At 40.2% G+C, this 25,766-nt stretch overlaps 1 protein-coding gene across 2 annotated transcripts in view; it reads left to right on the top strand.

The window, feature by feature from the left end:
• The first annotated feature begins 8,514 nt into the window (after positions 1 to 8,514).
• Positions 8,515 to 25,766, top strand: part of CABYR (calcium binding tyrosine phosphorylation regulated) — a 29,196-nt gene continuing 11,944 nt past the window's right edge. For both annotated transcript variants that reach the window (XM_084511869.1, XM_084511868.1), the window contains exon 1: positions 8,515 to 8,757. The gene's annotated coding sequence lies outside the window, so the exon portion shown is untranslated. The remainder of the gene's footprint in view (positions 8,758 to 25,766) is intronic.

Raw genomic sequence — 25,766 nt, 5'->3', positions numbered from 1 at the left:
TTATAAAGCCTGCATCCTACAAAGCAGTAAGTACTATTAAAATGTCAATAGTATTTATTTTGAACAAAGCATCATTCATTTTTCCCTAATGAAAAACTCTTTCCAGCACCCAGCTGCCTGGATAAAATGCTGTCTCTTGAAAATCTCAATGGGAAAACAGTTTCTCTTGAAGGCAAACATCCTGACACAAATGGAGAGTAATCTACTTGAAACAGCCCTAATGTGATCCAAAATATCTTTGTGACAATGCAAAGACTTTTTTTTTTTTTTCGCTTACATTGAGTTTACAATAGATGACCCCTCAGCTTTTTCTTCAGGACAGCACAGTGGAAGAGCTTTCCATCTTCAGCTCAGCTAAAGCAGATTGTAGCTAAAGCAGGAGTCTGATCAGATCACTCTATTTTCAGTCAGACAGAATTTTCTCCTGAGGAGATAGTTGGCAGAAGATAGCAAAAACAAGCTCAGGATTTGGACATAACTCAGCCAAAGCAAGGTAGAAATCCTTTTTATTTATTTATTCCTGCTTTGCCAACCCTGAACAATAGTTGTCCTCTGAAGTATACTTCAGCGGAGTTCTAATTTTATAATGTATGCTGCAGTAGATTTTCTGGTGAGCATTAATTCCATTCCCACATCATACATTTTTGAATGGGTATCTCTTGTAATGAGGGTAATAAAAATCATCAGTTAGATTGTATTCTGGGAAAAAAAAAATATCTTTGGGTTATATCTCCTGTTTAGCATATTTTAAAGGTGTCTGATCTGTGTAAGAGGAAAAAATCAATAATTTGACTAGAATTTCCCTGGGAAATAGAAAGGTGTGTAAAATTAGCTTTCAGGTGACAATGTTTATTTTGTCTTTAGAAAGTTCATGTGCTTTTTGCAACAAAGCAAATAAAGTGCTCCTGGTAAGTACATCCTGAAAGAGTTTTTGAGCTGATGTGGTTTTGGAGACAAAAACAATATTGTACATATATATACACTATGTATGCAAATTCATATATATATGATCTATTGTATTTTGACAACAGCCGACTGAGAAGGTTGTTACATATATTTACTGTTGTGAAAAGAGTAAACCATGCAGGAGTATTGTAAGAAAGCCAGGTTCTTGCAGGGAAGTACCCAGCAGAAGCTGACAAGCAACAGTGCTGCAGGAGTTTTTTACCCTCAGTAAGTTTGCAGATGACACCAAGTTAGGTGCGTGTGTCGATCTGCTTGAGGGTAGGAAAGCTCTGCAGGAGGATCTGGATAGGCTGGACCGATGGGCTGAGGTCAGCTGCATGAAGTTCAACAAGGCCAAGTGCCAGGTCCTGCACCTGGGGTGCAATAACCCCAAGCAGAGCTACAGGCTGGGAGATGAGTGGTTGGAGAGCTGCCAGGCAGAGAAGGACCTGGGAGTGATGGTGGATAGTTGGCTGAATATGAGCCAGCAGTGTGCTCAGGTGGCCAAGAAGGCCAACAGCATCCTGGCTTGTATAAGAAACAGTGTGGCCAGCAGGGCTAGGGAGGTGATTGTCCCCCTGTACTCAGCTCTGGTGAGGCTGCACCTCGAGTACTGTGTTCAGTTTTGGGCCCCTGGCTACAAGAAGGACATCGAGGTGCTCGAGTGAGTCTAGAGAAGGGCGATGAAGCTGGTGAGGGGCCTGGAGAACAAGTCCTACGAGGAGCGGCTGAGGGAGCTGGGCTTGTTCAGCCTGGAGAAGAGGAGGCTCAGGGGCGACCTTATTACACTCTACAGGTACCTTAAAGGAGGCTGTAGCGAGGTGGGGGTTGGTCTGTTCTCCCACGTGCCTGGTGACAGGACGAGAGGGAATGGGCTAAAGTTGTGCCAGGGGAGTTTTAGGTTGGATCTTAGGAAGAACTTCTTTACCGAAAGGGTTGTTAGACATCGGAACAGGCTGCCCAGGGAAGTGGTGGAGTCACCATCCCTGGAGGTCTTTAAAAGATGTTTAGATGTAGAGCTTAGGGATATGGTTTAGTGGGGACTGTTAGCGTTAGGTCAGAGGTTGGACTCGATGATCTTGAGGTCTCTTCCAACCTAGAAATTCTGTGATTCTGTGATTCTGAGTTTAGCAAAGTAACTCTTTTCCAAAGCCTATGTTGCTGTTGGTTATGACCTGACTTCTGAAAAGATCTGGCTTCTGCCACTATGTTCATGAGACACCTGTGAAGTGGAACAAATACTCACTGTGCTTGTTCTTGCATAGCTTTTGCCTTGAAGAAATTCATTTGTCACCACTAAGCTTTTTGTACCACTTATGTTGTGCTTCAGCCTTGCTGCTCAGACCCATTGCCACCTGTCCTGTTTCTGTTTGTGACAATATATTAGTAAACAATCAAATCCATGAGGTGTGACATGGTTATGTGGCTCTGTTTTCTTCGACAGCATGTAGACCAATAGTAAGAAAAATAAAATTAAAAATATAAAAGAATCTTTTAGAAAGTCTTCAACAGAGACAGTTGGAAATACTCTGTCAAAATGATTTCTTAATAGGCTCAGGTTTGTTAAAACTGGGTTTTTTCACTCACACATGTCAGCCATTTCAAGAGCAAGGGACCTTTGGAAAATTCATTACTCTCTGGTTAGATTGGGAAACATCCATTGGCAGCCCAGGCAATCGTTAGTTTTGTGGTAGGTAAGCATGGTCTTTAGTTGAAAGGACACACAGAGAAGATTCTGGGAAGAACATCCCTCCTGCAACCAGTCTGTGCTGGCTAAATGCTACAGGGTTTGGCTTAGGCAGCCTTTGGACAAATAACAGAGAGAAACTGGGGAGCAGGACCCCAGCTGCACGTCTGTTTCCTTGCCCTTGGAGTTTTTAAACAAAGCATCATTTATTCATTTGAAGGTATGAAGCAAATATGAAAAGATAAAACTAAGTACCCCTATTTTAGTTTCCTTCCTTCCTTCCTTCCTTCCTTCCTTCCTTCCTTCCTTCCTTCCTTCCTTCCTTCCTTCCTTCCTTCCTTCCTTCCTTCCTTCCTTCCTTCCTTCCTTCCTTCCTTTCTTTTTGCCTATATTCATCACTCCTGCTAGGAATATTATGGTCTGTTGCTCTCCAGTCCTCTGAAGTCTTGATTATTTTCTCTTAATTATAAGCTTTGCACTGCAAAGAAAAATTATCCTTAGTCTGGTTGCAGTTGAATTAGCTTCTTCCAGATAAACATTGCCAATGTTTGTGCTTGTGATTTCAAGGTCTTGTTTTTTTTTTTTTTTTTTTTTCTTTCAAACTACAGGGAATTTCTAGAGAGAAGGAGGCTGAGAGGAGACCCTGCTTCTCCCTGCAGCTTCCTGAGGAAGGGAAGTGGACGGAGGTGCCAGGCTCTGCTCTTTTGGAACCAATGACAGGATGATTGGGAATGGCACAGAGCTGTGCCAGGGGAGGGTCAGACTGGGCATGAGGAAAGATGTCTTTACCATGAGGGTGGTCAAACACTGGAACAGGCTTCCTACAGAGGTGGTTCATGCCCTATGCCTGTCAGTGTTCAAGAGGCATTTGGATTATGCCCTTAATGATATACTTTAACATTAGGTTAGGCCTACAGTGGTCAGGCATTTTGACTTGATGATCTTCGTAGGTCCCTTCCAACTGAGCTATTCTGTTCTCTTCTATTCTCTTCTAAAAGATAGAATATGCTGTACAGGGTTCATTTAATTTTATAGGACCGAAGCACTCTAGGAAGTCTTCAGAAACTTACTTTTCAAAATATGCTTTTATTATGTAATAACTTTTGTGATTTCTTGGCTATTCCTTTCTCAACTGAAAGTTTTTATGAGCTGTGTAATTCTTTACTGATGACCCAAATGATTTTCTGTATCATGATTTTTATTTATGCATTTATTTAAATGATTCAATATACTTTATATATATGTTTTTATTTAAAAGACTCAGTAAGCTTATTCCTTAATATAAAAAGTACACATAAAGAGTTCCTGGAAATTTATTTCCTAGCAAAACAAATAGAAAAGCTCTAGAAAAATCTTCCCTTTGGAAACCTACTAACTTGATATGAAACAAAAAATAAATTGTCTTAGATAAAGCAATATTTAAACTAAGAAGGAAGAAAATGAAAATCTTGCCAATTATCAAAAAGTCTACAATTGGACTTCTAGGACTTTGTAATTACACAGTGAATAAATTTCTCGGGTATCTGCAATTATTCTTAATTTTTGTAAGATGACTTCTATACATATGAAAAATCCATTCTTATCTGTACTGTTCTACTTCACATATTATAGCTAAAGTCTTGCATATAATAACATGCAATACAAACACAAAACCTGACAATTAGTTTTACTGTTTCTTTGTTTATAAACTGTAATTATAGCATGTTAATGAAATATTTTCTGGTTAAACTTGGTGTTAGAAAGTGAAAAAAAAGTGGTGACTGGGATGATTTACAGCAGGTAGGGTTATCTGGTTACCTGTTCTAGCTCACTAGAGGGCTGCTTCTATTCTTCTCTTCCACAATCTTTCTTCTAAATTTTCAGGCTATCTTTTGGAAACAAATATGTCTTCATCCACAACTTTGGGAGATAATCAAACTTTGCAATTCCTGTATTAGTTTTGCTTTTCCTACCCTTCTGATTCTTTATGAATTCTTCATTTATCTACTAGTTACTTTTGTCTTAAAAGAGATTAGATTTAGCTTTATTCATAGACAAACTGTCTTGTGGTCAGTATTTTGCAGAATGGCCAGCCCACCTGAATCTTTCCAGGGCCACTATGCACTCTCATTGTACAAATACAAATAATTTTAAAGGGTTTCTATTTCTGCCTTTCCAGTCTTAATTCTGACTGATCAAGCTGTATATCACCCACCTACACAGTATAATAGTGTCCCTGGAAACAGCTGTAAGTCACCATTATAAATCCTTTTGGAGACAGACTACTTGGCAAACTGGACTGTTGGTTGTTTGTTTTTTTTTTGTTTGTTTGTTTGTTTGCGTACTTTTACCTGCGGTAATGTGACTCAATGGTAGCAGTTCTTCAAAAGCTGAAAAAATTAGCTATGTAGCATAACCTCTGCGTAACACTTAGTCTAGTCTTATCTTGTCTTGTCAAGACAATATTCCTTGTCTAGTCACAGAGGAGTGGAAATTGACAACCATGAATTTAGCAAGCCTTGAATGAAAGTCTAATATCAATACAGGAAAACTAACAAAACAAACAAACAAACAAACAAACAAAACCAAATCTGAAGATCATCATTAGCAATGGCAGGGACTATTCAAATTATTTCTGCATTCTTCTGTCTTATATTCAGCCTTTCCCTGGCTTACTTAACTGTATCCTAAGCTATTTATACAAGGATTCATTTCACTGGATAACATTACTTGCTGCCTTTTTAATTTTAATGTAATTTAAGTAAGAGTTAGCAGAATGCTTCATTACACTAAGAAGATAGTCAACTGGGTTTAACTTTGTTCAGAAGCTTTTGAGAACTGAAGTTTTTGAGAAGACTGCTAAAATTTTGGTTTAAGCTAGGGTAGAGTTAATTTTTCTCCTAGTAGTTGGTAGGGTGCTATGTTTTGGATTAGGATGAAAAGAGTGTTGATAACACACTGATGTTTTAACTTATGTTTTAATTTTAAACCTGATCCCCAGATCTGGTCCCCAGAATTTTTCCACCAGCAACACTAGTCAACAGAGCAATCAACCATTCCTGTAGCTTTGGAGATGCTGAAATGGTCCCTGGCTTAGATGAAACCTGGTTCCATCCCAGCTCTAGAAATAGTTGCTTAGGGCTAATATCTGAGTTTTCTTTCTGTTTCGTGAACATCCAGAGAGACTCATCCTCCCTTCTCAGTTGAGTTCAGTGCTGCCTAGTCTTAAGATTTTCGATACTCAATAGTGTATCCCAGACTCCCATGTTTTGAGAGGGATTGCACTCCCCTTACATAATGTGGAAATCTCATTTTTCTGTCTCAAGGGTGAAGGTGTAAGGCATTTACAAATCATTGCAGATTGTGGTTGTTGTCAATTGCCATGTAAATTAAGGCCATGCAAGTACCTTCTACTGTTTCACCTTCCCTTTCATTTGTAGTCTGGTTACTACTAAATATTACATATTTGGAGAAATGTCCTAAAAAAAAAAAAAAAAAAAAAAAAAAAAAAAAAAAAAAATTACTTTTTAATTTTAATGACTTTTTTTTTTCTTTTTTTATTTCTTTTTTTTTTTTTTTTTTTTTTTTTTTTTTTCCCCTCTAGGTCTGACAGTAGCTGACAAGGTGGAAAGATGTGCTTTTCTCTTTCATTCTTCTGAAGTTAGAGGCAGTGTCAATTTGAACTGTGACTGAGGCTCTTCAATGGCATGTCTATCTTACTCCTTCAAATTCAGTGATGCAACCCGAGTTTACATTAATTAACTTTCAAGGATTCAACTGATTTAAAGCTTTTGGACACTGACAATTATTTAATAGCATTCCTACAGGTTTATTTTCTTCATTTATGTTTGTTTGCTCTCCATCTCATTCAAAGCAGTCAGGTTTTGGTTTGCTTCTCTCTGCTCTGGAAATTTGCATTAGGAACCATTATTAGAATCAGAATCCTGATCTAAGAGTATGGTGAAAAATGTTGCACTCCAAGTTGGAAATTGGAGAGGAAAATGTTCACGTATATGTAAGAATTGTACTCAAACAGTTGATTACACTTTTGCTTACACCTTAACAGATGCTTACACCTTTTCAGGGAAAACTTTAAACCTGAGAAGTAACAGGTAGCTTTCTATGTTTCCCTTGGAGATAGTGTACTCTTCTGTATTTTGCTTCTATAAAACCATTCAAACTTTTAAAGTCCTGTTGTCAGTCATACAACCAAACAACCTTGCACGACATTACATGTTCCCCTCCAGAGAGATCGAGCCCTGAATGCAAGATCAGACAAGTAAATAATGCCAACATGTAAAACTAATTTGTAAATACATTACTTTTTGGAGGGATTTTTGGCACTTTGTGGGGCTTAACTGTACCGCAGTGAGAAGAATGTCTTCTGGTATGAACTGAAATACCTCTATGCCACAATGTCTTTTTTTTTATTTTTTTTTGGTGATGGTGGACACCTGAAGGAGATGCAACATAATAAAATTAGGTGAAGGAAAAGTTGTTGTTTTTTGTTTGTTTGTTTGTTTGTTTGTTTTTAATAAAATTTAGGTGAAGGTAAAGTTCCTTCTCTGTTGTTGTTGTCTTTGTTTTCTTTTCCATACAGTCTTAAATCGAAGGTCCCATTTTGTGGCCTTTGGTGGATTATAAGCATGCTAGAACACTTCACATTATGTAGATCATATTTGTCTGAAATGATAATCACTTAGCTAGTCGGCTGCAGGCTGAAAAGTAGCCTATGCCTCAGGTACTGTTTTATGCCTTTGCTTTTGTTACTACATCCTTGTAAGTCTTCCAAAGGGAAATGAAATTATCCTACCCAGAAGAAACACTGTCCAGAAGACACTTGAGTTGTTAGGGCCTGGCTTCTCACTGAAACCAAAGGCAGTATTGAATCATAGAATATCCTGAGTCGGAATGGTCCCATAAGGATCATTGAGTCCAACTCCCGGCACCACGCAGGTCTACCCAAAAATTCAGACCCTGTGGCTAAGTGCACAGTCCAAACGCTTCTTAAACTCTGACAAGCTTGCTGCAGTGAGCACTTCCCTGGGGAGCCTGTTCCAGTGTGCGACCACCCTCTCGGTAAAGAACCTCTTCCTAATGTCTAGCCTCAACCTCCCCTGCCTCAGCTTGACACCATTCCCGCGGGTCCTATCACTGGTGACTAAAGAGAATAGATCAGCACCTGCCCCTCCACTCCCCCTCATGAGGAAGGTGTAGACCGTGATGAGGTTTCCCCCCAGCCTCCTCTTTTCCAGGCTGAACAGGCCAAGTGACCTCAGCCGCTACTCATACATCTTTCCCTCTAGGCCCTTCACCATCTTTGTAGCCCAGTATTTTACTGACTTGAAGAAAGTGGCTTTAATCTGTCCTGGTTTGTTTGCTAACGGAGGAGCACAAAAGAGACACAAGTCCTTGTGTTCCTTATCACTAAGAGGAGGTGAAGGAACAGCTAGTGCAAGGAACACAGAAATCAGTTGTGCCAGATGTGGCTGTATCTGAGCTTGGAGACTGCAACCCTCTTCAAACTTCCAGATCTAGAGAAACACTTGATGACAGATGAAAATCTATGATAGCCATTTTGCCTTAAGATCATTTTCTCTTTTATTTATGTTTATTTATCTTATTTTATCAGGCTCTGTACTAATTTTCCTCTCAGAATGACTAGCAGAAATATGACCCTTACATGCCTTTTGTAGTTAATTCATTAGGTCAACTCTAACCACTAAGCCCCTTGTCAGGTTCTTTCTGTTAGCAATAAGGAGCAATTGAACCTTAAACATTGAAACGAGCTTGTTGAGCCTATTTCACAAGGTCTCATGACTCCACACATGTGAAGTGAAATCTGCCAGGTGGGGATCATTTCATCTTTGCTATATAGGAAGCATGAGGACTTATAGAAAGAATTGCCTCTTCAGGGGAGTTTGAGGCTCAGGTTACCTAGGGCACCTTTCTAGTGTCATGGTGAAATGGACTCAGTGTTCCCCAGCAGGCTGCTTTTCCTTCATGTTTTTTTACTGTCTCTGTGAAAGAGTTTTAGAGACTATTAGCTAGTTACCTTGGTGGTGCCTTCTCAGTACAGTAAAACGCTGGTGGTCAGACTTCACTGGGAAGTAGCTTGGAAGTGACTCAAGTTCAGAAGCTGGCAGGTAAGTGTTGCTGGGTTCTACCATTGTTTAATGTTGAGGAGTTGGAGTACTTCCTTCACCTTGTATGTTCTCAGTGAGACTGAAAAGAGAGGGAGGGGGGAGGGTGAGCAAATGGCTGTGTGGGCTTATTTGTCAGCTGGGTTAAGCCACAACTTCCATGTTATGTTTGGATGAGCAGTTAGATAAGTATGGAACCCTTGGAAGAAAGATTACTGCACTCTTTTGGATGTTTTCCTTTTAATCCTGCAATACACCTTAAAGTATTATTATAGAGAGGTTTTATTTTATGCTTTTCTCTAACTGGTCAAGTTGCTCCCTAAAGATGACAGCTACCTGCTCTCTTGTTCTATATGAGATTTTCAGCTTTATTTGTCCAAAGATCCCACAACATATTGTATTACCAGAAGTGAAAAAATGATCTATCACTTTAGCTCTTAGTAATACCTGGGTAGCTGTATCTCATCACAGAACAAATGCCAAACAAGGGCTCATCAAATATGAAGACAATATCTTCTATAGGTACATAATATAAGGAACATGAAAGTTTTATATAGCCTATTGCTGCTGTGTCACTATGCCAACCAGAAATTAGTCTAGTAATTTCTTTAGTTGAAGATCACTTTTATAACACAGACTCGGTGGACTGGGGCATAAAAGCCCACATGTAACTTTTCAGATTCAGTTTAAAGGTGAATTGAATACAGACTTTAGAAAAGGCATACTTTTTTGAGGGAAGCAGAAACCTAGATATTCATTACATTATCTATGGGAATTGTAGGAAAATCTTAGGCAGTAATAAGTTAGGAAAAACAGATTGCATTGATGGTTATTCATGTATTAAAAGTATTAAAAACTGTATCCATTGTGTTACTTACAGCTCTCCAAAATTTTGCTAGGTGCCAGGTAGACACTCTGCTCCCTAACAGAAATTTTTTTTTCTTAATATGCACATTTAAAAAAAAAAAAAAAAGCTTTGAGGCATGTTTTCTTTAAAGAAAATCACAATTTTTTTCTTTAAGAATTTGTGAGTTCTTCTTGAAATGCTGTTATCTTACTGATCTGCCAGGAGTCTGCATTGTGAAATTGAATTTGGAAGCAGTAAGGAGTTATAATCTAGATTTAACCTAAACTAATTCTATTTCAGCAGACTTCGTTTAGCCATTCAAGCACTCTCTATTGAAAAGTACTAACATCCAGAATTTCTCAAATGTGTTTGGATATCAGTCATGTGGATGGGGACATCACATCACAACATTGTATTTGAGTGTAGTAAGATCTGCTCTGCAGGTGTTCCACCCTGGTTCAATAAGCAGCTTTTACAGCATTTATTCCCTGACTTGCCTGAACTAAGATGTGTTCAAGGGTAAAATTGCATTTACCAGCCAGATCTGCCCATATCATTTAAAATAGAGCCAGGCTTATTGAAAGTTTGATCACTCTCCTGCAGCCATGTGGAACAGCCCAGGCATTTCCCTGAATACAGTGAGCTGAATCTGAAGCACATGTACTCTCCTCCTTCAGCCTGCTGTGTATTCAAGTTGCTTTATATATAATTTATATTAAAAAAAAAAAAATCCCAATGTTTTGCTGTTTCCCTGAAGACTGGCTAATTTCTATTAGTGTGGGCATATCCCATAGCTCTTGGAAGCATTTTTGTTTGTTTTTAAATCTGTTTTAGGAAAAGAGCAATGTCTTCTCAGTGAAGAATCAGTGCCATCTAGAGGCTGAGAGCTGGAAGGAGAATCAGTGCAAAAACCACTAAATACAGCCTGGGGATACACAGTGGGAGCTAGGGACAGGAAAAACGGAAATAATGGGAAAATCTAGCAGATAAAAATAGTGGGAAGCACAGTACGGTGACAAACAAATCCTTGCCCAGATACAAGCTCGGGCCATGGTTTGAGTAATGAGAGGGAGGAAAGGTGGTCTCTGTCAGCCAACACTGCCTTTGTTTTGTGAAATCAGCTTCGTGTGAGTCAGACTCCTGAAAAACAGTCTACCCACGGGGCAGATTTACTGGGAGTGAGAATGTACAGGAGGAAATGGCCCCTCAGCTACGTCCAAACATTATGCTTCGTGGCATTTAAAAGTGCTATACATCTAATGAGCATGCTTACAAAACCACTGAGCAGTTCTGGGCTCACACCTTTAGAAAACTATGACCTAAAAACTATGTTCTTTACCTATATTTTTAAGCCTTTCCTTAAAGCCGTTCTAATATCCTGCTTCTGTTATTTCACAGAATTTCTAGGTTGGAAGAGACCTCAAGGTCATCGAGTCCAACCTAACGCTAACAGCCCTCCACTAAACCATATCCCTAAGCTGTACATCTAAGCGTCTTTTGAAGACTTCCAGGGATGGTGACTCCACCACTTCCCTGGGCAGCCTGTTCCAATGCCTCACAACCCTTTCTGTAAAGAAGTTCTTCCTAACATCTAACCTAAAACTCCCCTGGCTCAACTTAAGCCCATTCCCCCTCGTCCTGTCACCAGGCACGTGGGAGAACAGGCCAACCCCCACCTCTCTACAGCCTCCTTTAAGGTATCTGTAAAGAGCGATAAGGTCACCCCTGAGCCTCCTCTTCTCCAGGCTGAACAAGCCCAGCTCCCTCAGCCGCTCCTCGTAGGACTTGTTCTCCAGGCCCCTCACCAGCTTCGTCGCCCTTCTCTGCACCCGCTCAAGCACCTCGATGTCCTTCTTGTAGCGAGGGGCCCAAAACTGAACACAGTACTCAAGGTGCGGCCTCACCAGAGCTGAGTACAGGGGGACGATCACCTCCCTAGCCCTGCTGGTCACGCTGTTCCTAATACAAGCCAGGATGCCGTTGGCCTTCTTGGCCACCTGAGCACACTGCTGGCTCATATTCAGCCGACTGTCCACCATCACTCCCAGGTCCTTCTCTGCCTGGCAGCTCTCCAACCATTCCTCTCCCAGCCTGTAGCTCTGCTTGGGGTTATTGGGGTTATGCATGCGAGTAAAATATAAGGAAAAGAGCTTCCATAGAAAATGCTTGATCTGTGTCAGGAGAGACAGCAACTCGAGTTCCCACGCAGCAGGTTTCTGAATAACTTGTCTTTGAGCCCCCTCTGGTGGTGTAGGGTTTTGTAAGCAGATAGAGGTTCTGTAGGTAGTCGTGGAGCCTCAAATAACATATTCGTAACATAATGAATATGGAAGAAGATAGGAAAAAATGCAAATCCATAACACTTGCACAGAGGCTTTTTTCTTTTTTTTTTTTTATTACATATCGAAAGAGAAAGAAATTGGTTTTCTGTCACTCAAGAGATTAATGCCAAATCATCTTTAGTTATAATCATGTTTTATGGTTAGAAGTAGCAAAATTGTACAGCTTTCTCTATTAACTACTATGAAACTATTTGAAAGAGGATAGGAAAGGAGAGGAATGCAGACCATTCTAACTGGAATGGGCTGGTCTGCCATGAGCTGTTCTTTCTGCACTAATAGACATGGTAATAGACAGAGTCCAGGGTCTTCCTTCCCTGGATCCAGACACAGGGAGTATTGTACTCTGACATTGTGTGATTCTTTGATGTTGTACACTCCCTCTTTCTACAGACTGCTGATGTTTCTCCTGGCTTCAGGGCAGCTTTATGCTCTGGGACAAATAATCAGAGAGAATCAATCACTAAAATGCAAATGATACATAGGCACAGAATTTATTGGATGGGAAATGTAGAGATGGCAGAGCAGATGTATGTTTTGAGAGCTGCTTTGGCCATCCAGTGATGCAGTGCATCTGGATATGAAAAATATCATAGTGTGGTGTATCCCTTCCCTTATGCCAGCTTTCAGGGGAAAAGATGATGCAAATCTCCACATGGAGGAAAAAAAAACTTTCCTGACCTGAGTGAGAAACCTGCCGAAATCCTCTGGTGTCAGGGCAGTGTGTTGGAGGAGCCCAAAAGAGCTCAGGAAATGCTGGCTACCACTAACTGCTATAGGTTTGGGGTAGTCAGCTGAGAAATTTATTAAAGCCTTTTTGCACCTTTGTGATTTCTTGTGGACAACAGTCAGTACCTCAGAAACACTATTGGTTTAATCCTTAATCAAAAGGTGCTCACAAAACAAGTACAGTCAGAAGGAGCTGGCTGAGTGTCTGCAGATCAGGTCCCTACCCATGAATGGTGCATGTGGGTTTGGTGATTGGGCTGTCGGCAGAGCCCCGTGTGCCAGAACCAGTGCTGCAGGCTTGCAATCCTTTGTGCTTCTGCTGTATTAGAGGCTCAGACCCTTCTGGGTCCCTGATCCAAGCAGAGCAAAGTCACCTTGCATTATACAGGTGCATCTTCCTGGTACTATAATCACAGTCTTGAAACTACAGCACCATCTCCTTTCCCCATCTTCTTTTCCTGGAAAAAAAAAAAAAATCACACACACATGCATACAAATAAATTTCTACATACTCGTAGGTAATTCAAATATAATTTAATTCAAAATTATTTAATATAATATTTAATATAATAATATAATATATATTATATAATAATAATATAATAATATAATTTAATTCAAATATAATAATATAATATCAAATATAATAATTCAAAATGCTGGGTTTAACACCAACCCAGTCAAGGGTGATTAAAAACAGAGGGTGAAGTACAATTAGCTGAAGAATGCTTTTGTGGGATCAGCTCTATGTATGGATGGATACCTGCCACTTGTGATAAGTTACCTGTGGTCAGGACACCTCAATCCACAGAGGGTTCAGTCTTTCTTTCCTGGCCTGTCTGGCCTACAAGTAGTTGCTTGTTAGGTAAATGTAGGATGTAGCAGGTCAGGTGTTGTCTGCCTTGATACCTGTCTCACAATGTTCCTCTGCAGAAGTAAAATCTGTGTTTTCTTTTTGAGAAGCTCATGCCCACATTGAGGGTGCTACTAGCCATCTGGATCTGCAGTTCATCCTGGATTCATTTCCATCTGAAAATGCAGGTCCACTTGAGAGAAAGCCACTAACCAAGTAGGATTAGGTATCTTGCATTTGCTAATCCAAAGCATTTTATATCAGGATATAGTGGTGATATATCACAGGATAGTGATGACCTGGCTGCAAATTCTCTCATTTCCCCTTCAGTATAGTGAAAGAAGTCTGCCTTTTTAAAATTCTTAATTGTATTTTATCATTTTATATTGGCTGTACTTTTTCTCTGCTTTTTCTCCTGAAAGTCTGTATTACCTGCAGTATCCACAGCAGGTCACACAGAAAACTTGTGCTGTGATTGTGATAAATTGATTTATTTTTTAGCTTACTCATTTTCATTAATACATCTTTACAGCAACTATAGTGTCTCAAGATGTGACGCCACTGAATGTCCTTATAGCTTGTTAAACATAGGCTGAACAGGAGGATAAATCCCTCCTCTAGAAAGGAAGTATAGAGGTTTACGGGAGTGCAAGTTTTGCTCAGATATTATCCTCTACTGCTTCTGAAGGAGTCAAAGTTTCTCTTTTAAAGAGCACCAAGTTGCCCTTGCTGACCAGCAGAGCTGAAGATCTAACCTCTCCCTATCTTGCTAGGTTTGGTCATGTTTGGACCAAGAATGTTCTGTTTCCTACACTAAAAGGTGGAACAAGAGAAGAAAAATATGTATTGTTTGTTTTAATGCTGAAGTTTCTCCAGGCAGAGGAGGCCTTACTTAGCTTTCAGCATTTTCCATGCTGTTCAGTCTCACCTTTCTCTTATTAGTAGCTGTCAAACTGCAGTACCTGAAGCAGGGGTAAGGACAGGGTCCAGTCCCACCTTGCAGACATGTCATGTACACTGAAGACAGCCCAGCCAAGTGTGGGGAAGTCCTGCCCCACGGGAATTTGAGCTGAGCAACCTCATCACAGCTGAGCTGTTGTTGAGTCTTAGCCATCTCTGCAATTAGATGCTGTGGGAAAACTCTGGGCATTTGGGCGAATACTGAAGTCTTCTTCATATAGTCATCCTACTATGAAGAACAGGTATGGTGGGACTTCAGAATGAGAAGGAAGATATGGAAGGGTAGTGTTTAACATAGGTGGTGATGTTTGCATTTTTGAGTTTCAGATGTAAAAAGACAAGCAGTACAAGACAGTGTGAAATAAGAGAAATTTAGTAAAATATGGCACTTGCCATATTTCCCCAATGGGCAACAGGAATTGAAGACAGAATTTTCTTTTACAGCATGCCTTTCCTCATACTTAGTATATTATCTTTCTTTAAAGAAACATTGATGTAGTGTAAAAGTTTGTTTTATTTTTTTTTAAGTCTTGAAATGGATTATATTGTTCAGGAACACAATATTTTGAGATTCAAAACTATATAAAAATGAAATACAAATCAGATTGTCCTTATAACCTATGGTTATCATCAATTGAGCATCTCAGAGATGCATCTGGTATATAGCTAGACACCAGGTTTTGCAGAAGTACTCTATAGAACTACTCAAATGTCAGTAACATTTCTAAGATAAAGACAAGTCCCAGTAGGTGATAAGACAAATGTACCTGTGTAGCAGCATCAGTATCAGGAGCAATGCTCAAATCTGTGCTACTATTCAAAGTGATTGTTTGTTTTTAAAAAAGAAAAGTATTTGGCTTTCATTCTTGATATCCAGGGAAGGATACCAATGAAAACACAGTAATCTTGGAAAAAATCTCTTGTCCTTTAATGCTGTTTAGTTTCAGAACTGTATGCAGAGTTTACAGAAGTAATGTTGCACATCTGATGACTTAAAGATACAGGAGAGGTGATGTGTGTATTGACTAGCAGCCTAAATGGGGACCTACCTTGCAACTTGGCCTGTGCAGAGAAAAATGCCAGAAAGTGCATCAGACAGGAACGTGAAACCTTTCTGCACAGCAAGTGACTGACCAAAGAGAAACATCAGTACAACGTAAAAGCCTAGCTGAAACAACAGGCAGCTGGTGGGAAAAGCTAATTATTTTTTCTTTCAAGAAGCAAGATGAAGTGGGACACTAGTTCCTGCGGCATGCTTTTGTACATGTGTAGAAATGAGTCCTCAATGCTTTTTGGACTTGCTCTTACAAAGGACAGCTTCTGTGACCGATGCAAGTCAGTCACATGCTACCCACTGACTTTAGTGAAGCAGAATTAGACATCATTGTCCTGCAAAGTAATCCTTCCATTTCCACTACAGCCGGAATGGGTGTTGAAATTGGCACCGGCTGCCTCACAGAACGTTAGTGACTCACACAGAAATAATTTAACCATTAACACAGCTACATGATGTTATAATGTATTGGGGTTTGTATAACTGCAAATCTGCTGTATTGCTGCGATCTACAAGTAAAATTCTTATTTGGGTTCTCTTTGGAAGGATATGGTGAAAGATGCTCTCCATGTGTCGATAACAGAGCATTAGATTGCAGCAGTGGGAAGGGAACTAGTACAAGGACTTTCAGGAAGAATCTGCAAATCTGAGCATGTGACACATGAATCCTTTTGTACCTCCTGAAACCCATCTTCCCTTCCTGTGTAAGTGGAAATGCCGTTCTTTAACTGCATTTCCCTACATCTCTGTACTCAGTGGAGGGGCAAATACGTAACAAAATGTTACCCTGCTACAGCAAAGAACAAGAAAGACCACCAAGATGATAAATACTAAGATTGCAAGCATTTTTACAGCATTCTAGTTTGTTTTTCCTTGGAGGGCTAACAGAGGACAAAATGAATATGAATATTCAGCCCCTCATCCCCTCTCCCTGTGCAGTCTGTGTGCCCAGGCGCACATGACTAATTGAGCTCTGGAAGTGAGGAGTTTTCCATGGCCACAGCGGAGGGGCCAGGCCCACTGGTGGCGAAGAGGACTTGGAAGAGGGGGGAAAGGCATGGATCCTGGTTATTCTCAAACTTGTCTCCTCCAGAGCATCCAACCACTAATGTCCTCCTTTCAGCTGCCATGTGCCTCCTGCCACTGGGGACCTGCTGGGAGCAGCAGGATATCATCATGGGCTCAGCTGAGGCTCCCATGGTCCCCTCACAGCAGGAATGGTCCCCACCAGCTGCTCTTGCCCATCACCAGTGCTGGTGGGATCCATGGGGTTGACAGGACTGGAGATGGGAGCAGGGGGAGAGGAAATAGCTCACAGCCCCACACTCCCCTAAGGTGACCACTGAACTAACTACACGTGGGGACTCCCCAGCCCCCCCATGTCCCTTACCAAGCTCATGGCAGCTCACCAAGCCTTGAGCCTGAGGCAGGGTCCAGTGCCTTTAGGATGCTTGGGGATGAGAGAGGGAAGCAGAACCCCCCCTCCAGAGCTGGGGTAGGCTCTGGGGGGGGCTGACCCACAGACTTGCCTGGGCTCAAAAATAAGTCAACCCACCCCCTCCCAGTGAGGCTGAGCACTTTGAAAGGTGAGGAAGAGCAAGCACACTGACCTTTCCCAGCTGGCTGGGGGGAACCCTGGGTCCGACTGCGGGAGCAGGTTTGGCTGCGGGCAGACATCACTAATGACACATCTCCTAAGCACAGCCAGGAGCTAAATGCGTGCCCACCTCGCTTTAGGGAACAACAGAGAGGCCACAGTAACTGCAGAGAGGAGGGTTCAAAATTCAGGAGCTAGAGCTGTACCGCAGGAGAGAAAAGTTTTGTGCAATTACCCCTAGTAAAATTGCCTCTCAACAGCTGCGGAGGGTTGCAGTGCAGCAAAGGTGGGAGAAATCTGAGCTGCAGACAGCATCTGCTTGGTATGCTGGGTCTGGGAGCATGGCATCCACCACCAGGTCCCTAGGGGGGCCTGTGGAGATGTGTGGGGGCAACACGTAGCTGTCAGGTGGCATGGCACATAGCACCCTGAAACACACTGCCAAGCCCAAGCAAGGTGCGCCAACAGGAGTTCTTATACCTCTGTACTTCCCCTCCTTCACCTTGGGATAATGACAGACCTGAATATAATCCCGTGGGAGGCAGTCTTTTGTAGAGGGTAATTCTGAGCTCCTAATTTACCTTTTTTTTTTTTTTTTTTAAAAAAAAAAAAAATATTTACCTTTCTATCTGGCTTCAGTTTTATTGGTTTTGCTTCAAATCCATGGGCTTGTAGTACATTTGATAACATTTTGTGTCTCTTAAATCAGAAGTGAAAACAATGTTTTTCATAGTGTTATCAACACTACTGGTTACAGGTATTAAGCTGTTAATAATGTAATGCATGCTTCCTTTTGCAAGTAATCTGGCAAAACTCTTCAATACCTCTGAGTTCACACCACAGAGTAAGAGAGAAACTCAGTTCTTTGCTCTGACTGTCCCACATCCTGCTGCATGATTACCTATGTTACCAGGATTTCACAAATACGAAAATTCAAGCAAAGGAATTAATTAGTAAATGTATTAAAAAGTAACCAGAGAAAATTAGTTTTTCTTCATTGTGGTTATGTCTGTCTGTCTTTCTTTTTTAATTATTTATTACTGGTAGCTACATAATATAGCAAATGATACTTCATGGTACATCAATGAAGGATCTGTGATTCTTGGCTTCCTTTACATTTGCGAAGGAAAGGTGTTCCCACCCTTATGTGCTCTCATAAGAATGATGTAAAAACTATGTTGCAGATTAACCATGGTGTTTTGATCCCTTTTCTGCATACTTTATTTTTCTGGCTTGTGAAAGTATAAACTCACCTTTACTATGAAGTTTCCTAAAAGCTAGCACCTGAGTCAGATTTTGCCAGCTCAAAGACATAGGCACAGTTGTGTAAAGTGTATATAGCTTGGAAAACTTTACATAATAATTGCATTTTTAATGTTGGGTGTGGTCAAAACTCCAGTTGAACATCTTTTTTTAGTCTTTAATTTTTCAGTGATGTAGTGTGGATCATACCACAAGCCCTTTCTTTCCCTTTTTATCTACCCAAATAATCCCAATTGCAAAATGCAAATTTAATCATGGGTAAACTGATTCACTTATTTTTCACTACTCACACACTTCTCTGGAGAAGCTTCTTGATCCTCCTGTGTTATTTCAGAACTGTTTTGTTTTGTTTTTCTTCAGAAATACTGCTGAAATAGCAATTCTTACTGAAGTCTACTAAAACTTTTCTTAATAGTTCAGCTCTGTTTTAAGATCAGCCACAGCAGAGTTCAAACAAAACAGAACACAAATGCTGAGTAACATCATAATAGCACCAACACAGGGTCTATGATACACTTTTTGGTACTCTAGACAGGCAGAAATTTTTCTTTGTAGAAATGTTTTTGGAGGATGTCAGCCACAGTGTGTGCTTATTGCAGTAATATAAAATGTAGCCTAAGTAAATAAAATCTGTGTCTCTACTTGTGGTGACTGGAGGAGACCCTTGATGACTACAAGAGACATGTCATACTCTCCTGCAGAAAAAGGAAGGGAGACAGTCCAGGGAACTACAGACTGGTCAGTCTCACCTCAGGCCCTGGAAGGATTACTGAGAAAATCCTCCTGAAAGACATTTCCAGAAATATGAAGAATAAGAGTATTTCAGAGCAACCAGCATAGATTCAACATAGGCAAATCACGCCTGACCAGCCTGGTTGCCTTCTGTGTTTCTGTCATGAGATGACTGATTCCATGGATGAGAATAGTAGGTGTTGTTTACTCACCTAATTTTAGCACAGCCTGTGGCAGTCTCTCTTGGACACAGTGGATAGGTGGGTTCAAACAGTAGCAGTCAGGAATTCAACATGTAATTGGTGGTCAGTTATTAGTAACAAAATAGAATGGAGTGCCATAGTGAGGAGGCTGGAGCACGTTACAGAGGAGGTGATATTGAGAGAACTGGATTTGGGGGTGTAGTGGAGTCACTGTCCCTGGGGGCGTTTAAGCTAAGCTTAGGGACATGGTTTAGTGGGTAATATTGGTGGTTGGGGGATGGTTGGACCAGATGATCTCTGAGGTCTTTTCCAACCTTAATGATTCAGTGATTCTTTGTTTTTCTTAGAGAAGAGAAGGCTTGGGTGGCAGTAGAATCTAATTGCTGTTTTCAGCCATCTCAACTTGGGTTATAAAAGTTGCAGCCTGTTTACGTGGCAAGGTTTTGCTAGCGGGGAGAGCTGCAGGGGTGGCCTCTGTGAGCAGAGCCCAGTAGCTGCCCCATGTAAGATAGGGGTCAGTTTCAGCTGGCTCCAAAGGGGGCTGCCACTGTCCAGAGCCAAGCCAATGTTTGTGCCTGTTTGTTTGTTTGTGCCTGTGTGAGACCATATTAAAGAAAAGGGAAAGAAAAACCTGCTGCTGCGCTGCAGCTGGGAGAGCAAGGAGTGTGAAGCAGTCCTGCAGCCCCCAAGGTCAGTGCAGCAGGAGGTGCTCCAGGCAGGCAGCAGCAGTTGCCATGCAGCCTGTTCAGGGAGAGGCCCCTGGTGGAGCAGGCTGTCCCCCTGCAGCCCATGGGTCCCACATGGAGCAGATCTCCATGCTGCAGCCTGTGGAGAAGCCCCCACAGGAGCAGGCCCTGGGCCGGAGCTGCAGCCTGTGGAGAGGAGCCCATGCAGGAGAAGGGGATCTGGGGGGAGCTGCCACCCACCCGTGGGGGACCCGTGCTGGAGCAGTTTGCTCCTGGGGGATGGACCCCATGGTATGGAGCCGTGTGGGAGCAGTGCTTGAAGAGCTGCTGCCTGTGGGCAGCCCCCGCAGGCTCAGTTTTTATGAGACCTGTTCTATAATAGAATTCTTATGGTGAATGATACAGTCTCAGTGTTTTTCTCTCTTATAACTGCTTCCATGTTGTTGAAATAATTTCAAGAGTTAAATATGTGTGAAGGAAATCTTTAAGAATTAAATAGAGAGGAAAAAAAGTTCATTTTACATTTTAGGTTTTTTTTTTTTTTTTTTAAAGAGAAACCCAACGATTAATTATATTTTAACATTCTTTGACTTGGACTGATGGAGCACAGTGATTAAGTAGCAATGCATAAAAATGTATTTAATTTCCTAGGAAACATACTTCAAATTTCTGTCTATCCCACATATAAAATCTTTCAAGGTTATTTCTGTATTTACTAGCAATGTTTGTTATATATTTTGACAACTAAAAAGGAGAACATAACTGTCTCAGACTTTATCAGTGTGCTGGGTCTTGTCACTTCGCTTATTAGTCTAAATAAACAAATGAAACATGATTATTTTACTAAGTGGAATACAAAAGAAGAGGAAACAAAAAAAAAAAAAGAAATCAAAGCTAACCGGTATTGAAGCTGTTGTAGAGATGCATATTATTACATTTTACAGGGAGTAGCAGTTTTAGGAATCAAAATAGGTACCAGACTTTTTATTTATTTTTTTCCTGTAAGAGGACCATTGATAGTACAGTACAGTGTTAATTTAATATAGATTAAAAATTCTTTTTCATATTGGCAAATAATATGGGAGTTTTGCAAATGATTGAGACAAACTCAGAAAACCAATATTCATTTAGAAAATGGAACCACCTTCTCTCTTTATTTTAGGAGTTCATCAGTTTGTGAGTTGTATTAATATAACTGCATGATACAGGCAGGTATGCCAAACATTTATACTCCTGCTTATTATAAGGGCTTTCTTCACTTCAAAATTAATTGAAATTGTAAAAATATATTGGTCCCATACACGTCTTTCAGTGTTTTTTTTGTTAGTAAATAACCATGTGGACCAACTATGACATAAAGAATAGTTAGTGTGTACATTTATTATGTATTAGAACTGAACAGTCTAAAGGATTACAACATATAAATTTTTATAATAAATTATCTTCACAAATTAATCTTCATTCTGTTTTAGAATGGCTTTCCATAGCATCTCTGTACACATAACCATGCTAGCTCAGTCTGTATGCATGTACAAAATTTTGACTGATATGAGACAGGAAAAGAGGTCACAGAGATTTAGATAAAAGGGTGGTCTTGAGTGGGGGAAAAATCCGAACTGTTGTTGATTCATGGAAACATTGCTAGTTGTTTGTTTATGTTATTCTGTGGGAGAGAAGCTGCATTGACAGGGTGTTTTTGAATGTTGCACTGACAAGGAGAGCTGCTGTCAGACATTGTTTATGATGCAGACAGGAGCTATCTGCTAGTCAGATACTTATTCTTATTTCTACTTCATTTATTTGTTAATCCAGACAGTTGCTTTGAAGTTGTTTTCTTTATTATCCCCTGTAATTTGATGCCCACTGGCCACCTAAAGAATTTTCTGTGTAATAAAGGTGAGAGTTGAAGATAGCTAGTGGAAGATAATTTTATCCTAACTTTTCTGCCTTTTACGGGTATAGCCGTCTCTAACACAAGCTCTTTCTAAGAAACTGTTATTTTCAGGAAGCTGTTTCGGTTGCTCCTGGTTTAGCAATTAGCCTAGGGAAATGGGTTAATTGCACCAATCAGTACTGGAGAGTCAATTGTGAAGACAGGAAAAGCAGGTTAAAGCCGTTCTCTCTTTATTCATATTCTCTGCTTTAAAATAAAGAAGCACTTTACAATCTCCAAACAAGGACTCATGAATTCAGGTAAGTTACCTTCCCTGTTTAAGGTGACTTGCAGATGAGGGAGTGTTGCATAAGCTTAATGGTATGAGCTAGTATTTAAACACTTCTCAGATTAGTCCACTTAAATATATTCTGTGCTCTGATATGTGGTTAAAGGTAAGCTCAAAGAGAGGCTGGTAGTAGTTTTAGTACTAGTAGCTTTAGCTAGCAGTACAAGCTTGCTCCTTGCTTGATACATTGCAAAGATACACCACAAACTTGTCTTCAGTTTTGAAAACTGTAGTTTTTAAGGGCTGAGATCTGCCAACCATTTATGGCCTCCAAGAATGTTCCTTGCTCTGTAACAGGCATGTTGCTGTCAGAGTTGCATCATCTGGAAGTACAGTACAACTTATCGTGCATAAGTTTTTTCATAATGCTTGTGCTATGGTGTCTACACCCAGCCCCTTCCTTTTTGCAGTATCATTGCCTGGATCAACTGTGAAGCTGTCTCTCCCCAGAAAGGTCCCCTAACTCTAGCAACAACTCCGTTCTGTGGAATATGTCTTGCTTTCTGACTCTTCCTCTGTATGTACCAAGGTACCCAAAGTACTTCAATGACATTGTTTGATCCCCTACTTGGTGATTTGGAAGTTGAGAGTAAAGAGCCTCTTAATGTTTTGCTTTTAGAAACTTTTTTTTCTTTATCCTAAAGAGTAATGAAAAGGATTAAAATTGTAGCCATGGTGATGAGATGGTGTTACAAGCTTGTGAATAAGCAGCTACTTGTTCAGTGTCAAATGGAGTGTTCCACTGAGAGACTACAAAAACCTTCTTATTGCTGCATTACTCATAACTATTAAAACCACTAAGCCAAGTTTATGTTTTAGTATACTTTTAAGTGATATTTCTTAATTTGGAAAAACTTATTCATAAATGCAATTCGCTCATTGCCCATTCAACACTTGTATCCAGCTTTTACTTGCATACTGTTATGCTTCACATCTGCCTGATGACAGAAGCAATGGATTAAATAACTTTACTGTGATTTAAACAAGGGAAAGTGAAGGGGAGTCCCTATTCTTGCTCAGTAGTGTGACTAACAGAGTAAATCTTGAAAATGAAATACCCATCCCTTGACTAAATCTCACTCTTCACTAAAGAGCTTTTAATGTCTGGGACTCCAAATATCTCTACAAAACTACTACAGAAAATCAAAACTTTTCATTGTCTTGAATATTTTTCCATTCAAAGAAATACTCTTCTTATCTCAGGACAGTGTTTTGAGTCAAACATTTTAAACAGCACAAACTAAGAATGGGGGCCACCAAGTTAGGTGAATGCTTCTACTTAGCCACTGAGAGAACCGGTACGTTTTTTGTTGGGGCCTTATTTAGGCAATAGATAAATTAATAATTATAAACACAGAACAAATAAAAAAAATCCTTTGTTGCCTAATTTTAGATATTGATGATCTTTCAATTTGTTTGCTTTTACAGCAGTGTCTGTTATGGAGAGAACTAGTTGGGCTGCTGTTTCTGAGTTTGTCCACAGACCTGAGACCTCAGTATCAATCTGTAATTCTAAATTAAATGTATCTATAGAAAAACACTCCTCTTCTTGTTTAAATGCAAACCTGTAGTGGAGAAAAATACCATATTAATAATAATTCGGAAGTATTTTCAATATAATGCTCTTTTACTTTTTTTTTTGCGTCTGTCTGTATACAGTCAGATGCCCTTCTCTTTGTGCCCTCCTCCACAAATAAAATATGAATTTTCTTCATGTGCTCCAGAAACTGCATTTATATTCTTTTTGCATCTGTCTGCTTCCTTCTCAAGGTAGCAAGTGTCCTTGTGTTTGTACTTGGACTTCTCTTCAAGCTGAGGTCTCAGGGAAAAGTAGAAGTCAAGTCATTGACTGGAGGAAGGAAAGGGGAATTAATCCTGGCTAGGTGTTGTGTTATCTGGGGTGTTTCAAAATAAAGAAATCCCAGTCTGACTGTTTGGGCCTGATGATGAATAGAAGCTTCCTGCAGAAAAACAAATTGAAATCAAACTTGGGGAGCTGGGCAGAATAGCAAATACCATGTACTGGATATAATGATGAAGCCACATGGTATGTAGCTTTCTCTTTTCATTACAATGATTGTCGGACCCAAGTTATCAGGCTGGAAGAAACAAGTTTTCCTGCTGAGCCCTTCATACTCTTCCCTTCCCTCCAGTTTTTTATTTCTTACCCCTCATTGAAGTATTTAAATGAAATATGCCCAAGATTTTTAAGTCTGTGAATCATCAACATCTGGCACTTGGTGAAGAAAATCGTTTTGTTCCCTCTCCAGAGGCAAAGCCAATCATCTGTTCTGGGGCCTGGCCAGCTCTAGCCTTGGGGCTGCTGCTTAGCCTTCATCTCACATAGCCACGATGTGTTTGTCACCATGTTCAGGCTACTAAAAACATGCCTAGCATGAGGAGCACTGTCAGCAAACATATGCCATTCAAATCGTAACAAAGCATGAAGAACATGCTTGTGTACTTCTAGGCTAAGACACTGCTTATTTTCCAACAGAAGAGAAAAAAATTCTCTCTCCCCCCTCCTTTTTTTTTTTAAATCAAGAAACCCAACCTCAGAGCTGCTGAAAAAAAAACCAGGGATTTATTCTGTGGAAAATAAATGTATAGGTAGACAGGAATGGAAAAGACTAGGAGCAAACAGGACTAAGAAGATAAATTATCACATAGAGTCTGACTTTCAGTGAGTAGACCTTGAAAGGACATCTACTAAAAGGTCTTTTACAAGGTGAAATAAATGAAGATGGAGAAGATGGAAGATATAACTTCTGCAAAAGTAAAATGAGAACATAAACAAGGAGAGAAACCATGCTGCTTTTCTATATACATACATATATATATATATATACACACACACACATTTCCTGTTATTTACTGCCTAGATTCTGGTTCCTGGAAGATTTCTTATCTTATCTTTGTCTTTATGCAAGCTGAATTACAAAGACTTACTGCTACTTTACTTGGAAAACAAAAATTCTTAACACTTCATGCTAATTTTGAGTTCAGTGCAACACAAATAACAAGCACAAGCCCCAGTGTTTCACACTTTGCTTCTGCATAAGCAGCTTATGGCCTGTTTCCAAGAGCATTTCTGAAGTTATGGGATTACCTCTTTTGTGGTTGAAATGCCAATGATTCCTTGCCAATGGAAATTTTTCAGTGCTTCCTGACTCCGATTGCTTCTGTTGTCTGCCTGTGGCTATCTGCCTCCAGCCAGGTAGACATAAGCTTAATTTCTGTAGCAAGCCACTCCATAGCTAGGTCCAGGTTACTTTTCACCATTTTGATCAACTCTAGGTCTATGCTAAAGATAGAAGCTGACTGTTCCTCCTCAGTTTACCACATATTCAAGAGCACTTTCATTCCTAGCTGCTGGAGCCTAGACAATTGCAACCTTTTTTACATGGTCTTTAGGCATAGTCTGTATAGTATACATTATTTTCAACACGCCCTTGTTCTCATCACAGGTGCACATAGAACAGTATGGTTGGTGATGGACTTACATGCCTAAACTGCCAGCTGCACTA

Source organism: Aythya ferina, assembly GCF_964211825.1.
Source record: "Aythya ferina genome assembly, chromosome: 2".
Classification (NCBI taxonomy): Eukaryota; Metazoa; Chordata; class Aves; order Anseriformes; family Anatidae; genus Aythya; species Aythya ferina.
This window is presented reverse-complemented; position numbering and strand designations above follow the sequence as displayed.